This window comes from Hordeum vulgare, chromosome 1H (assembly GCF_904849725.1).
Source record: "Hordeum vulgare subsp. vulgare chromosome 1H, MorexV3_pseudomolecules_assembly, whole genome shotgun sequence".
Taxonomy (NCBI): domain Eukaryota; kingdom Viridiplantae; phylum Streptophyta; class Magnoliopsida; order Poales; family Poaceae; genus Hordeum; species Hordeum vulgare.
The window spans coordinates 485650899-485664232 of NC_058518.1; the positions used below are offsets into that span (position 1 = coordinate 485650899).

Genomic DNA, 13334 nt, shown 5'->3' on the forward strand with positions numbered 1-13334 from the left:
TGATATGTCCCCAACGTATCTATAATTTTTGATGGTTTCATGCTATTATCTTGTTAAACTTTGGATGTTTTGCATGTCTTTTATATATTTTTTGGGACTAACTTATTAACTCAGTGCCAAGTGCCAGTTCTAGTTTTTTCCATGTTTTTTACCCCTTTCAGAGGAGATTTTGAAACGGAGTCCAAACGGAATAAAATCTCCGAAAAGAATTTTTTCGTAACGGAAGAAGATCAGGAGACTTGAGATCCAAGGCAGGGGGCCTAGGGGCCCCACAAGCCCTCACCCCGCGGCCAGGGGGAGGCTGCGGCCCACAGGCTTGTGGGCCCCCTCGACACCCTCTGCCCTAGGGGTTGCGCCTATATATTCCCAAAAAATCAAAAAAAAATCAGGAGATCATCGAAAGTACTTTTCCGCCGCCGCAAGCTTCTGTCTCCGCAAGATCCCATCTGGGGCACGTTCTGGTGCCCTGCTAGAGGGGGGATTCAGACACGGAGGGCTTCTTCATCAACACCATGACCTCTCCGATGATGCGTGAGTAGTTCACCATAGACCTACGTGTCTATAGCTAGTAACTAGATGGCTTCTTCTCTCTCTTGGATCTTCAATACAAAGTTCTCCATGATCTTCATGGAGATCTATCCGATGTAATCTTCTTTTGCGGTGTGTTTGTCGAGATCCGATGAATTTTGGATTTATGATCAGATTATCTATGAATCTTATTTGAGTTTCTTCTGATCTCTCTTATGCATGATTTCATATCCTTGTAATTCTCTTCGAGTTGTGGGTTTTGTCTGGCCAACTAGATCTATGATTCTTGCAATGGGAGAAGTGTTTGGTTTTGGGTTCATACCGTGCGGTGACCTCACCCAGTGACAGAAGGGGTAGCAAGGCACGCATCGTGTTGTTGCCATCAAGGGTAAAAAGATGGGGTTTTCATCATTGGTTTGAGATTATCCCTCTACATCATGTCATCTTGCTTAAGGCGTTACTCTGTTCGTCATGAACTCAATACACTAGATGCATGCTGGATAGTGGTCGATGTGTGGAGTAATCTCTACTATTAAAGCAGGATGTGCCGTCGTGATGGTTCAACCAGCGATGGTTCGACCTCCGAGCGATCCCACTTCCCACATAAAGAAAATCGGCTCCCAGCGATCCCACCTCCCACATAAACAAAATCGGCAAGCGATAAATCTGGTTCACAGGCCAAAAGCAACCGCTGCCCTCCTTCCCCCAACCCACCACCCCACCCCGCGCTCCTCCTCCCCCGATTTTTCCCTTCGACAGGGTTCGTTCGTTCGCTCGCTCTTCCATCTCTTCCTCGCAGGAGCTCTTCGATCTCTTCCTCGCCATGCCTCCCTTCCACGATTGTCGCGGTAAGCAAGGGCCCCGAATTGAATTGGGATCGCCTGCCTGTTTGTTCCTTGTTTCGCTGGAGATCTGGAGGTATTTTCTAGTTCGGCGTGTTGATTTTCTGTGTGTTTGTTTGTTCGTGTAGATGGCGGTCTACTTGTCCTGGACCCGGCGGCGGCGGCTCTGTTCGGCGGCGTGCGACATCGGGAACGTGCGCGCGTCACGGCCGTGCACCCCCCCGCGTCTTCTCCGCTGCGGAGGAGGCACTCTGGGCAGCGCCGACGGCCAAGAGGCAGAGGCTGAGAGAGGCGCCGACACCCTCGATGCGCTCCCGGACGGGTGCCTCTTCGAGGTCCTGCGCCACGTGCAGGGCGCCTGCGCGTGGGGCGCCTCCTCCTGCATCTCCCATCGCTGGCTCGCGCTTCTCGGCGGCATCCGCGCCTTCAAGATCAAGCGGGCCTAGGCCCTCGCCATGCCGGACCTCAACTAGGTCTTCGTCTATGAGGACGAGGCCGGGGCCGAGGCAGCCTCCGCGCGCCCGAGCCGCTCCGAGAGGACCCTCGAGGGCGAGGCCGCCACGGACGTCGCCCTAATCGCGACGGACGGCCTCCGCAGCAGCCTGGAGAGCGTCGTTGTACGTGGGAGCCACCCGACGCGCGGCGTCACCGACAGCGGGATCTCTGCGGTCGCTGGTGGGTGCCCCTCGCTCCGCTCGCTCGCCTTGTGGGACGTGCCGCTTGTGACGGACGCCGGGCTCGCTGAGATCGCCGCCGGCTGCCCCTCCCTCGAGAAGCTCGACATCGTCGGCTGCCCGCTGGTCACCAACAAGGGCCTCGTCGCCGTCGCTCAAGGCTGCCCGGATTTGAAGACGCTCACCATTGAATCATGCTCTGACGTTGCCAACGAAGGACTCAAGTCCATTGGCAGGTGCTCCAAGCTGCTGGCGGTGAACATCAAGAATTGTGCGTATGTTGGTGACCAGGGAGTGTCTGGTCTCATCTGCTCCACGACAGCCTCGCTTGCCAAGGTCTGCCTTCAGGGTTTGAGCATCACTGATCCTTCTCTTGCTGTGATTGGGTACTACGGAAAGGCGATCACAAACCTCACCCTCACTCGCTTGTCATCGGTCGGCGAGAGGGTTTTTTGGGTGATGGCAAACGCCCTTGGCCTGCAGAAGCTTCGATGTATGAGCATCACCTCCTGCCGAGGAGTCATCCAGCTGGCACTTGTTTCCATTGCCAAGTTCTGCCCGAGCTTGAAGCAGCTTTACCTCAGGAAGTGCAGCCAAATCTCGGATGGTCTTCTCAAGGATTTCACAGAAGCATCCAAGGTTTTGGAGAATTTGCAGATTGAGGAATGCAACAGGGTTACTCTCACGGGCATCCTTTCTTTCCTCCTGAACTGCAGCCCAAAGTCCAAGGCTCTCTCTTTGGTTAAGTGTACTGGTATCAAGGACATTTGGATCACAGTTTCGTATTGTCCATCGAGTTGATGGTGCTCCAGACATCTCAAGCTGTCCAGCTTAGTGGTACCGTGTAATTTCTGGAGGCAACAGAGAGCTCATATCGGGTATGCAATCTGATAAATAGTTCCTAGAGCTTGGTAGACATCTTCCATGAGCATTGAAAGGAAAAGACTCATCCGGCAAAAAACTCTGCATTAAACCATGTATAATGAGAACATCTAATACCTTTTTGGGTCATTGTTTTCCTTCATTTATATGTTCATGTATTTAATTTTCTGCTGCAGGTGCAATGAAACTTACTTATGCTCCAGAGCCATTTGATGTTGGCCAATTGTTGCAAGCAGAAATAGTTTTGAAAGTAGCTAAAGTTACGGTTCAGACAGACTGCCCTATAAATCCTGGTTAGGCATTTCCCCACTTCTCTTTTAACATGTGTTATCTGCCGAATTATGGGGGAAATAACTGATGTTGGACATATTTATATCTTCCAGAAAATAACTTTGTTGCTTTCTTTGTGCAATATCAAGCATTAGAAACTTCCACACATCCCAGACCTGATATTTATAATTCCAACTTGGCCAGTCATCCTCTTCCTACATTTGAGCCTCACACTGATTTTCTTCTTTTGGTAGACCTTAATAACACTAACATCTATTTTGACCTGACAAGGCATAGGCACCATTTGATTTGTGTTGTGGTATTATATGAATTAGCCTCATGCTACAATCTGCCAATGGCCCTGCTTGTTTAACTGCATGTTTTGTCACACTTCCTTATAACAGTAAGACATCGGTATTGGGTACAAGCAAGTGTAATGGCTGACTCTATTGTGTACTTTGAACAGCTTCAAGACTGGAGCATTATGTGGAGTCGCTAATGAAAAGGGCAGATATTGAGTTCAATGTATGTATGCATCTTCTTTGCCTACAGGCTACCAGTAATTCAGTATAAAACTTCTTCAAACACTTTACCGTTGATGATTTTACTGCATTAACATTGGACCAGCTGTAAACTGCACAATCTTGTTATTTTGTGGTAGGAAATCCGTGCGCTTAGGTTACTGGATATTATTAATCGAGGCTTGCATATGTGCTGCTTTGTAGGTGGTCGTCACCCAAATGAATGGGAATGACTACGCATCAAAATCCGTCCATGTATTTCATATTGGAAAGCTGAGAGTCAAGCTTCGGAAAGGAAGGTCTACAAAAGCAAGGGAGTCATATTCCACCACGATGAAGGTAAAGTGAAATCACGTTCATAGCACTTCTCTTGCACATCTGAGCCTAGAGGGCTGCAGTAAGATAACTGATGCAAGCCTGTTTGCCATTTCCGAGAGTTGCCCTGAGCTCGCCAAGCTTGATCTTTTAAACTGCATAGTCAGCGACTATGGTGTTACGGTCATCTCCATTGGGAAGCATGCCTGCATCCGCGACTATGGTGTTATAATCATTGGCATCCGCGGAGTGGATCAAGCTCCGTCTCCTCTCACTGTCCGGCTGTCCCAAGGTCACACCTAAGAGCGTTCCATTCCTGGGAAGCATGCCTGCATCGTTGGAGGGCCTCAATCCAATAAGTGGAAAATGATTTGTTTTTCCCTTAAATCGCCGCCGCTAGCTTCTGGTTCATCAACCGTTATTGCCATTTGACTACAACAAGGGCACTAGCGAGTCTATTGGCTACGCCGTATCAATCCCGTCCGGGAGACCTGGGTTTCACCCAAGGTACTCCCCATTTCTTCAAGCCTTTTATCAAACCTCAAATATTTTACAGATTAAAGTATTTTTAAAATATTCATATCTTTCAAACCTCAATTTCAAATTTAACATGTTATTTTTTTCACAAAGGCCATCTCGCAAAATTGTCGCTTAATTATCAACCTTAACCCATTGTCAAATATCACCTATAAGTGATAAAAAATATTCATGATTTTAAATATGTTCATGATTTTTAGAAAATGTTATGATTTCTAAACTGTTCATGATTTCACGACATTAAGAGTGATAGTGTATCTCAGTGATGCAATAAAATATGGTCATCTCCATTGGGAATTAGGAAAAACATTCCGTTGCAACGCACGGGCCTTTTGCTAGTAGTAGTAGATGCAGAAAGTATTGGTCTACTTGTCTCGGACGTGATGCCTATATGTATGATCATTGCCTTAGATATCGTCATGACTTTGCGCGGTTTTATCAATTGATCGACAGTAATTTGTTCACCCACCGTGATATTTGCTATTTTGAGAGAAGCCTCTAGTGAACACTATGGCCCCGGGGTCTACTCCACACCATATTTTCAGCCTTACACTTTTTACTTCGTTGCACTTTCCGCCTTCAGATCTCACTTTGCAAACAATCTTGAAGGGATTGACAACCCTTTATAGTGTTGGGTGCAAGCTCTTTGTGTTTGTGCAGGTACTCTGGACTTGACAAGACCCTCCTTCTGGATCGATACCTTGGTTCTCAAACTGAGGGAAATACTTACTGCTCCTATGCTGCATCATCCTTTCCTCTTCAAGGGAAAAACCAACGCAAGCTCAAGAGAAGACAAAAGGTTTCTGTCGACGTAGCAGTGGCCCCGTGCCCTGATTCTTAGGCTTCCCGATCTTTTTCTGTTTTGGAAAAAATCTTGTTGGCAGTTTCGTTCCGTTTGGACTCCGCTTAAAATCCTCCTCTGAAAGGGGTCAAAAACATGAAAAAAAATAGGAACTGGCACTTGGCACTAAGTTAATAAGTTAGTCTCAAAAAAAGATATAAAAGGCATACAAAAGATCCAAAGTTTGACAAGATAATAGCATGAAACCATCAAAAATTATAGATACATTGGAGACGTATCACTGCCTTGCAGGAAATATACAACTTTGCACAAATTGAAGAAGAGAGTCTCCCACAAGCTTGGGGGAGGCTCGTACAGCTACTGAATGCTTTGCTTGATCACCCTCTTGAGAATAATGAAATACTTGATATCTTCTATAATGGACTTACCGAAGCTTCTAGAGACCACCTAGATAGTTGTGTTGGTTGTGTTTTTAGGTAACGAACCATAGAACAAGCTGAGATCCTATTGAATAACATCTTGTGCAATGAGAATGCTTGGACTATTCTCGAACCACCTCCAAAGCCAACTCCTAAGAAAAGAGGTATTCTATTCCTCAGTCCCGAAGATATGCAAGAAGCTAAGAAATCTATGAAAGAGAAAGGCATTAAATCTGAAGATGTCAAAAATCTACCACCTACCAAAGAGATCCATGGTCTTGATAACCCGATACAGGTAGTAGAAGTAAATTCTCTTAGTAGATTCGATGAGAGTGATATTCCTTTTGATAAGCCTGCTAGCTTATGCTTGGATGAATTTGATAAATTTGTTGCCAAACAAAAAAGTTTCAATGATTATGTTAGCAGACAATTGGAACAGAATGCTCGTATGCTTAGTCATTTAAGTGTTTGTGTGGACAGAAACATCAATGATCTTAAGCTCTTGAGTAAACATGCCTCTATGGTTACTACTCAAGTAGAACAAGTACTTAAAGCTTAGAATGACTTGATCAATGAGTTGAATGACAATTCTATCAGAGTGGTCACTAGAGGCGGTAGAATGACCGAGGAACCTTTGTATCCTGAGGGTCATCCGAAGAGAATTGAACAAGATTCTCAAGGAGTTAGCACTGATGCACCTAGTCATCCTAGAAAGAAGAAGAAAGATGATAGGAACATGCACGCTAGCAACCCTGTTGCTACTACACCTGAGAGTCCAAACGATGTCTCTGTCTCTGATGCTGAAACACAATCTGGTGATGAACATGAGCCTAATGATAATATCAATAGTGATGTTCATGATGATGCTCAACCTAGCAATGATAAGGATGTGGAGATTGAACCTGTTGATCTTGATAACCCATAGCCTAAGAATAAGAGATACGATAAGAACGACTTCGCTGCTAGGAAGCATGGTAAAGAAAGGGAACCATGGGTTCAGAAACCCATGCCCTTTCCTCCCAAACCATCCAAGGAAAAAGATGATGAGGATTTTGAGTGATTTGTTGAAATGGTCAGACATGTCTTTCTGCAAATGCGTTTGACAGATATGCTCAAAATGTCTCCGTATGCTAAGTACATGAAAGATATTGTGACTAATAAAAGGAGGATACCTGAGGTTGAGATTTCCACCATGCTCGCTAATTATACCTTCAAGGGTGGAACTCCTAAGAAACTAGGTGATCCTGGAGTGCCCACTATACCTTGCTCCATTAAAGGCAACTACGTTAGAATTGCTTTATGCGACCTTGGAGCCGGTGTTAGTGTTATGCCTCTCTCTCTTTATCGTAGGCTTGAACTAGATAAGTTGACACCCACTAAAATCTCTCTGCAAATGGCTGACAAATCAACTGCTTTCCCTATCGGGATTTGCGAGGATGTGCCTGTTGTGGTTGCCAACGTCACTATCTTAACAGACTTTGTTATTCTGGATATTCCCGAGGACGATGCCATGGCGGTCATCCTTGGAAGACCCTTTTTTAACACTACAGAGGTTGTTATAGATTGCAACAAAGGCAATGTCACTTTCCATGTCAACGGTAATGAGCATACGGTGCACTTTCCAAAGAAACAATATCGAGTACATTGCATCAATGCTGTCGAAAAAACTTCATCGATTCTTATTGGGAGCTTTGAATGCCCTATTCCTCCTGTTAAGATGAAGTATGATTTGCTTGTTGGGGAGATACACATCCCCATTGAGGCAACCTAGTGACTATTCGAAAATTCTCCGTTCTCTTTTGCGATTCGAAAAGGTTTGTCAAGGAGACTTGATCAACCTCATTGACGGATTTCTTTCGATGACCATGAGATGGATGAATCGAGGAGTCACAAACCTCTGTTCCAAGCTTTCACCTTCGGTTGCTTAGAAGAAAAATGATAGATTTAGTTTAGTTTTCCCTTCTTTCTGTTTTAGCGTGCCGTAGAAAAGTACCCTGAAAATATAAGTTCTCCGAACGTCCTGAAAATCAAGTATGATTTTTTCTGGAATTTTTGAAAAATACTAAGACGAAGAGCTAGTCTGGGGGCTGCACTAGTGGGCCACAAGCCCTGGAGGCGCGGGCACCCCCTGGCCGCGCCTACCAGTCTTGTGGGGCCCACGTGCACCCCCTCCACTCATTCTAGCTCCCATCTGCTTCTCCTACCTCCAGAAAAAATTGTTTCGCAGCTCAAACCCGTGTTCTTGCTCTTGTTGCTGGGATTTTCGATCTCCTTGTGCAAAGCACCATTCACCAAACTGTTTTGGGGAAATTACTCCTTGGTAAGTGACTCCTCCATTGGTCCAATTAGTTTTTGCTCTAGTGCCTTATACTTCGCGTATTTTTTCTACCTTGGTGACCTTGTTCTTGAGCTTTGCATGCTAATTTTACCTGGTCCCAAGTAGTTTTGATGCGTAATATGGCCTCTAGGCACTTGTGGGAGTAGTTGTTATGAGTTTTGTTGAGCCTTGTTCACTTTTCCTTAGAGTCACTAAAAATTTCAGAAATTTTCAGAGATAGAAAAGGGAAAAGATGAGGAGGTTCTTAAGAGGCTCTTCAAGCCGTGACCCCAAGGATGATGGAAGTGATAAGAAGCCCAAGTATCCGGTCCCTCGAGTTGCAGAAGTTCGAGCATGCGAATGGCCAAGCGATGTGTTCTTACGCGCCGCCGGACTTTATGAGGACTTTTGTCACTTGGTGGAGAATGCAGGCCTTACCGCCTTCGTTGAAGATAAGTGTGTGCAATACCTCCTCCTCACTAATATTTTCGTGCAAAGCTTTAACTTCTATCCAAGGAAGAATCCTCCTATGGTTGAGTTCAAATTATATGATATCCCCTAGCGCATGTCACTCCAGGATTTTTGCAATGTTTGCAAATTACCTTATGTTGGGGATATTCATGAACCTCGTCCACGGGAGTTGGAGGCTTTCATCGATACTATTGTTGTAGGAGAGGAGAGAGGAGTGTCTTGTGCTAGAGTTGCTAGCATACATTTTCCCGTGCTTCGGTACTTCTCATTATTCATGGGAAAATGTTTTATTGGCCGTGGGAAAGTTGGGTCCCTTAGCTCCCCAGATCTTGCGGTCTTGTGCGAAGCCCTTTATAACGACAAAACTTATAGCTTGGGCGCTATAGTAGCTCAACGGTTGAACACGAACCGTTCTAAAGGCGTTGTCTATGGAGGTATCTATGCTACCCGTCTTGCTAGACATTTTGAGATACCTATTATACTGTACGAGGAAGAAGAGATTCTTCTTCCCGAGAGATATCTAGATTATGATAGCATGGTTCGCCATGACTTTCTTGATAGAGATATAAATAGAAGGATGATTTATAACCTGGTATTTAGTCAGGGTACTCGTGAGACTATTACTTTGCCTGCACCTTCTTTGTTCAATCTTCATGCAGGCAGGTACATTATTATGCCCTCGGACATCTACGCATATTGGGGCTTAGCCCAACCACAGGTGCCCATGCCCGAGCCACCAGTCGAGTATGAGACGCCAGTTTATCAGTGGGAGCCAGAGGAGCTCATACAGCAGTGGCATCCTCATTCCACTCCGGAGTACCCCGGAGATAGTTATTTCCCTCCTTGGGAGTAGACCAACTTAGGCCAAAATCCTAAGCTTGGGGGAGTACGTGTTTATCACCGACTTTGCATTCTTGCTTATGCTTTCCCTTTGTTTGTCGGTGTTCACACTTTGCCATTGTATCATCCATGCTAGTTTATTTTCTTTTTCTCGTTTTCTTTTCGTGTGTCTGTCTAGTTTGAGAAAACCCAAAAAGATTTTCTTTTTCTTCTTTTGCTTGTTGGGAGCTTTCCCATGTAAATAGTTTTCTTTTTCTTTGGGTCAAGGTAGAAGACCATGGTTACAATGTTTAGTGGCTCTCGCATGCATACTTGTTTATCTGTTAAAGAGCCATATTACTTTGTCTTCTCCTTTGTGTTTGCCTGCAGATTCCAGCTTAGTCCAATGCACGAGCACTCTTATTATTGTTCACATCATTCGGTCGTGCAAGTGAAAGGCAATAATGACGATATATGATGAAGTGACTGAGCCTGGAAAAGCTGGTATGAACTCGATATATTTTTTTTTTGTAAATATGACTAGCTCATCGTTCCTGATTCAGCTTTGTTGTGAGAGAAACATGTTTCCAGTGACAACTTAGAGATCATAGTTTCTGATGCCATGCTTAATTAGCTAGGAGCTTATAATGGTTTGTCTTGGTTGCCAACATGAATTTTGAGATGATTATGATGTAGTATGATAGGATGGTATCCTCCTTTGAATGTTTCAAGTGGCTTGACTTGGCGCATGTTCACGCATGTAGTTGAAACAAAATCAACATAGCCTCTATGATATTCATGTTCATGGTGATTTATGTCCTACTCATGCTTGCACTCAATGTTGGTTAATCTCAATGCATTTTGATGACTGTTGTCGCTCTCTAGTTGGTCGCTTCCCAATCTTTTGCTAGCCTTCACTTGTATTAAGCGGGAATACTGCTTGTGCATCCACTTCCATAAACCCAAAGTTGTTCCATATGAGTCCACCATACCTACCTATATGTGATATCTACCTGCCGTTCCAAGTAAATTTGCATGTACCACTCTCTAAACCTTCAAGAAATAATCTGTTTTGCATGCCTGAACCGCTCATGTGGTGACAGGGGGCTATCGATACGTCTCAAACGTATCTATAATTTTTGATGGTTTTACACTGTTATCTTGCCTTCTTTGTATGTTTTATGTACCTTTTTATATCTTTTTGGGACTAACTTATTAATTCAGTGCCAGGTGCCAGTTCCTGTTTTTTCCGTGTTTTTGACTTTTTCAGATCTGATTTTGGAACAGAGTCCAAACGGAATAAAAACCCTGAAATGATTTTTTCCCGAACGGAAGAAGACCAAGGGGCCTTTGGGCCAAGCCAGGTGGGCTCCAGGGAGCCCACAAGCTCCCACCACGCCACCAGGGGGCGGCGGTGAGCAAGCTTGTGGCCTCCCTGGCTGCCCCTGACCTAGGTCTTTGGCTTATAAATTCCCAAATATTCCGCAAAAAATCAGGGGAGCCTCGAAAATACTTTTCCGCCGCCGCAAGCTTCCGTTTCCGCGAGATCTCATCTAGAGACCCTTCCCGGCGCCCTGCCAGAGGGGACTTTGGAGTTGGAGGGCTTCTTCATCATCATCATCGCCCCTCCAATGACTCGTGAGTAGTTCACTTCAGACCTACGGGTCCGTAGTTAGTAGCTAGATGGCTTCTTCTCTCTCTTGGATCTTCAATACAACGTTCTCCATGATCTTCATGGAGATCTATCCGATGTAATCTTCTTTGGCGGTGTGTTTTTCGAGATCCAATGAATTGTGGACTTGTGATCAAATTATCTATGATATATATTTGAGTCTTTGCTGATTTCTTATATGCATGATTTGATATCCTTGTAAGTCTCTCCGGGTCTTGGGTTTTGTTTGGCCAACTAGATCTATGATTCTTGCAATGGGAGAAGTGCTTGGTTTTGGGTTCTACCATGTGGTGACCTTTCCCAGTGACAGTAGGGGCAGCAAGGCACACATCAAGTAGTTGCCATCAAGGGTAAAAAGATGGGGGTTTTATCATTGGTTTGAGATTATCCCTCTACATCATGTCATCTTGCTTAAGGCATTACTCTGTTCTTATGGACTTAATACACTAGATGCATGCTAGATAGCGGTCGACGTGTGGAGTAATAGTAGTAGATGCAGAAAGTATCGGTCTACTTGTTTCATACGTGATGCATATAGAAATAATCATTGCATAGATATCGTCATGACTCTGCACGGTTCTATCAATTGCTTGACAGTAATTTGTTCACCCACCGTCTACTTGCTTTCATGAGAGAAGCCACTAGTAAACACTACGGCCCCCGGGTCTATTCACATCCATCGTTTACATCTCCGCTTTTACTTTGCTTTGTTACTTTGTTGCTTTCAGTTCTCACTTGGCAAACAATCTATAAGGGATTGACAACCCCTTCATAGCGTTGGGTGCAAGCTTTTGTGTTTGTGCAGGATCTTGAGATACTCTTCCGCCGGATTGATACCTTGGTTCTCAAACTGAGGGAAATACTTACCGTCGCTATGTTACATCACCCTTTCCGCTTCGAGGGAACACCAACGCAAGGCTCCAAGGCCACGGGGGAAATCCTTTGCATACTTGCCTAGGAAGTCCCTTAAGGCGTAGCCGTAGCTGAAGGATTCCTGGTGCCGTCGATACAACTATTTCTGGCGCCGTTGCAAGGGATACACAGCAAAACATCAGAAGTATTTCTGGCGCCATTGCCGGGGAGGAGAAATCAAGATCTATCCAAGTAGGTCTCACAAACTCTTCTCTTGCATTTACTTTTGTTGCCAGTTGCCTCTCGTTTTCCTCTCCCCCACTTCACATTTGTCGTTTTCATTCGCCTTTCTCCTTTGCCTTTTTCCGTTCGCCCTTCTTCCGCTCGCTTTCTGTTTGCTTGTGTTACCATGTGCCTTCCTTTAGCTTGCATCTTTGCTTGCTAAAAATCCATTGATATGGATCATCATCCACTAGCTAATCTCTTTAAGAGACCCACTCGTGTGGAACAAATTGCTAGTGAGTTGAGGGCAATTGCCTATTTCTTTGGAGTTTTGCGTAAGATGCGTGAATCTGAAAATTGTGAGGAAGAAATTCATGAAGTGATTCACGAGGTCTCCTTGGATGAAAAGCATGATTGCAATGGTTTCACTATAAATTCTATTAGTGACAATCATGCTAAAATTATGCAAAACCCTAAGCTTGGGGATGCTAGTTTTGGTATGTCCCCTACTTATTGCAATAATCATGATTGGGGTGATGATCTTTCTTATGATCTTGAAAATTTGTTCAAACCTCATGATGAATATGATATTTGCAACAATATTGAAAGTGTGATTGGAGAAGTCATTACTTTGTTTGATGATAATCCCACTATTTTTGAAGAGCGTCAACTTTGCATGCATGTGAATCATCAAAAGAATATCCTATGGGATAGCTATATTATTGAATTTGAATATGATCCCACATGTAATTGCTTTGAGAGAGGAAAATATTTTGGTAGAAGCTGTTTCTCTTCTCCGCCACGAAAATACTTTTCCGCCGCCGCAAGCTTCTGTCTCCGCAAGATCCCATCTGGGGACCGTTCTGGTGCCCTGCCAGAGGGGGATTCGGACACGAAGGGCTTCTTCATCAACACTATTGACTCTCCGATAATGCGTGAGTAGTTCACCACATACCTTCGGGTCCATAGCTAGTAGCTAGATGGCCTCTTCTCTCTCTTGGATCTTCAATACAAAGTTCTCCATGATCTTCATGGAGATCTATCCGATGTAACTTTCTTTCGCGGTGTGTTTGTCGAGATCCGATGAATTGTGGATTTATGATCAGATTATCTATGAATATTATTTGAGTCTCCTCTGATCTCTTATATGCATGATTTCGTATCCTTGTAATTCTCTTCGAGTTGTGGGTT

General features: G+C 44.6%; 1 pseudogene; it reads left to right on the forward strand.

Moving 5' to 3' along the window:
- Window positions 1-1351: 1351 nt before the first annotated feature.
- Window positions 1352-13334, forward strand: part of LOC123401477 — a 49264-nt pseudogene continuing 37281 nt past the window's right edge.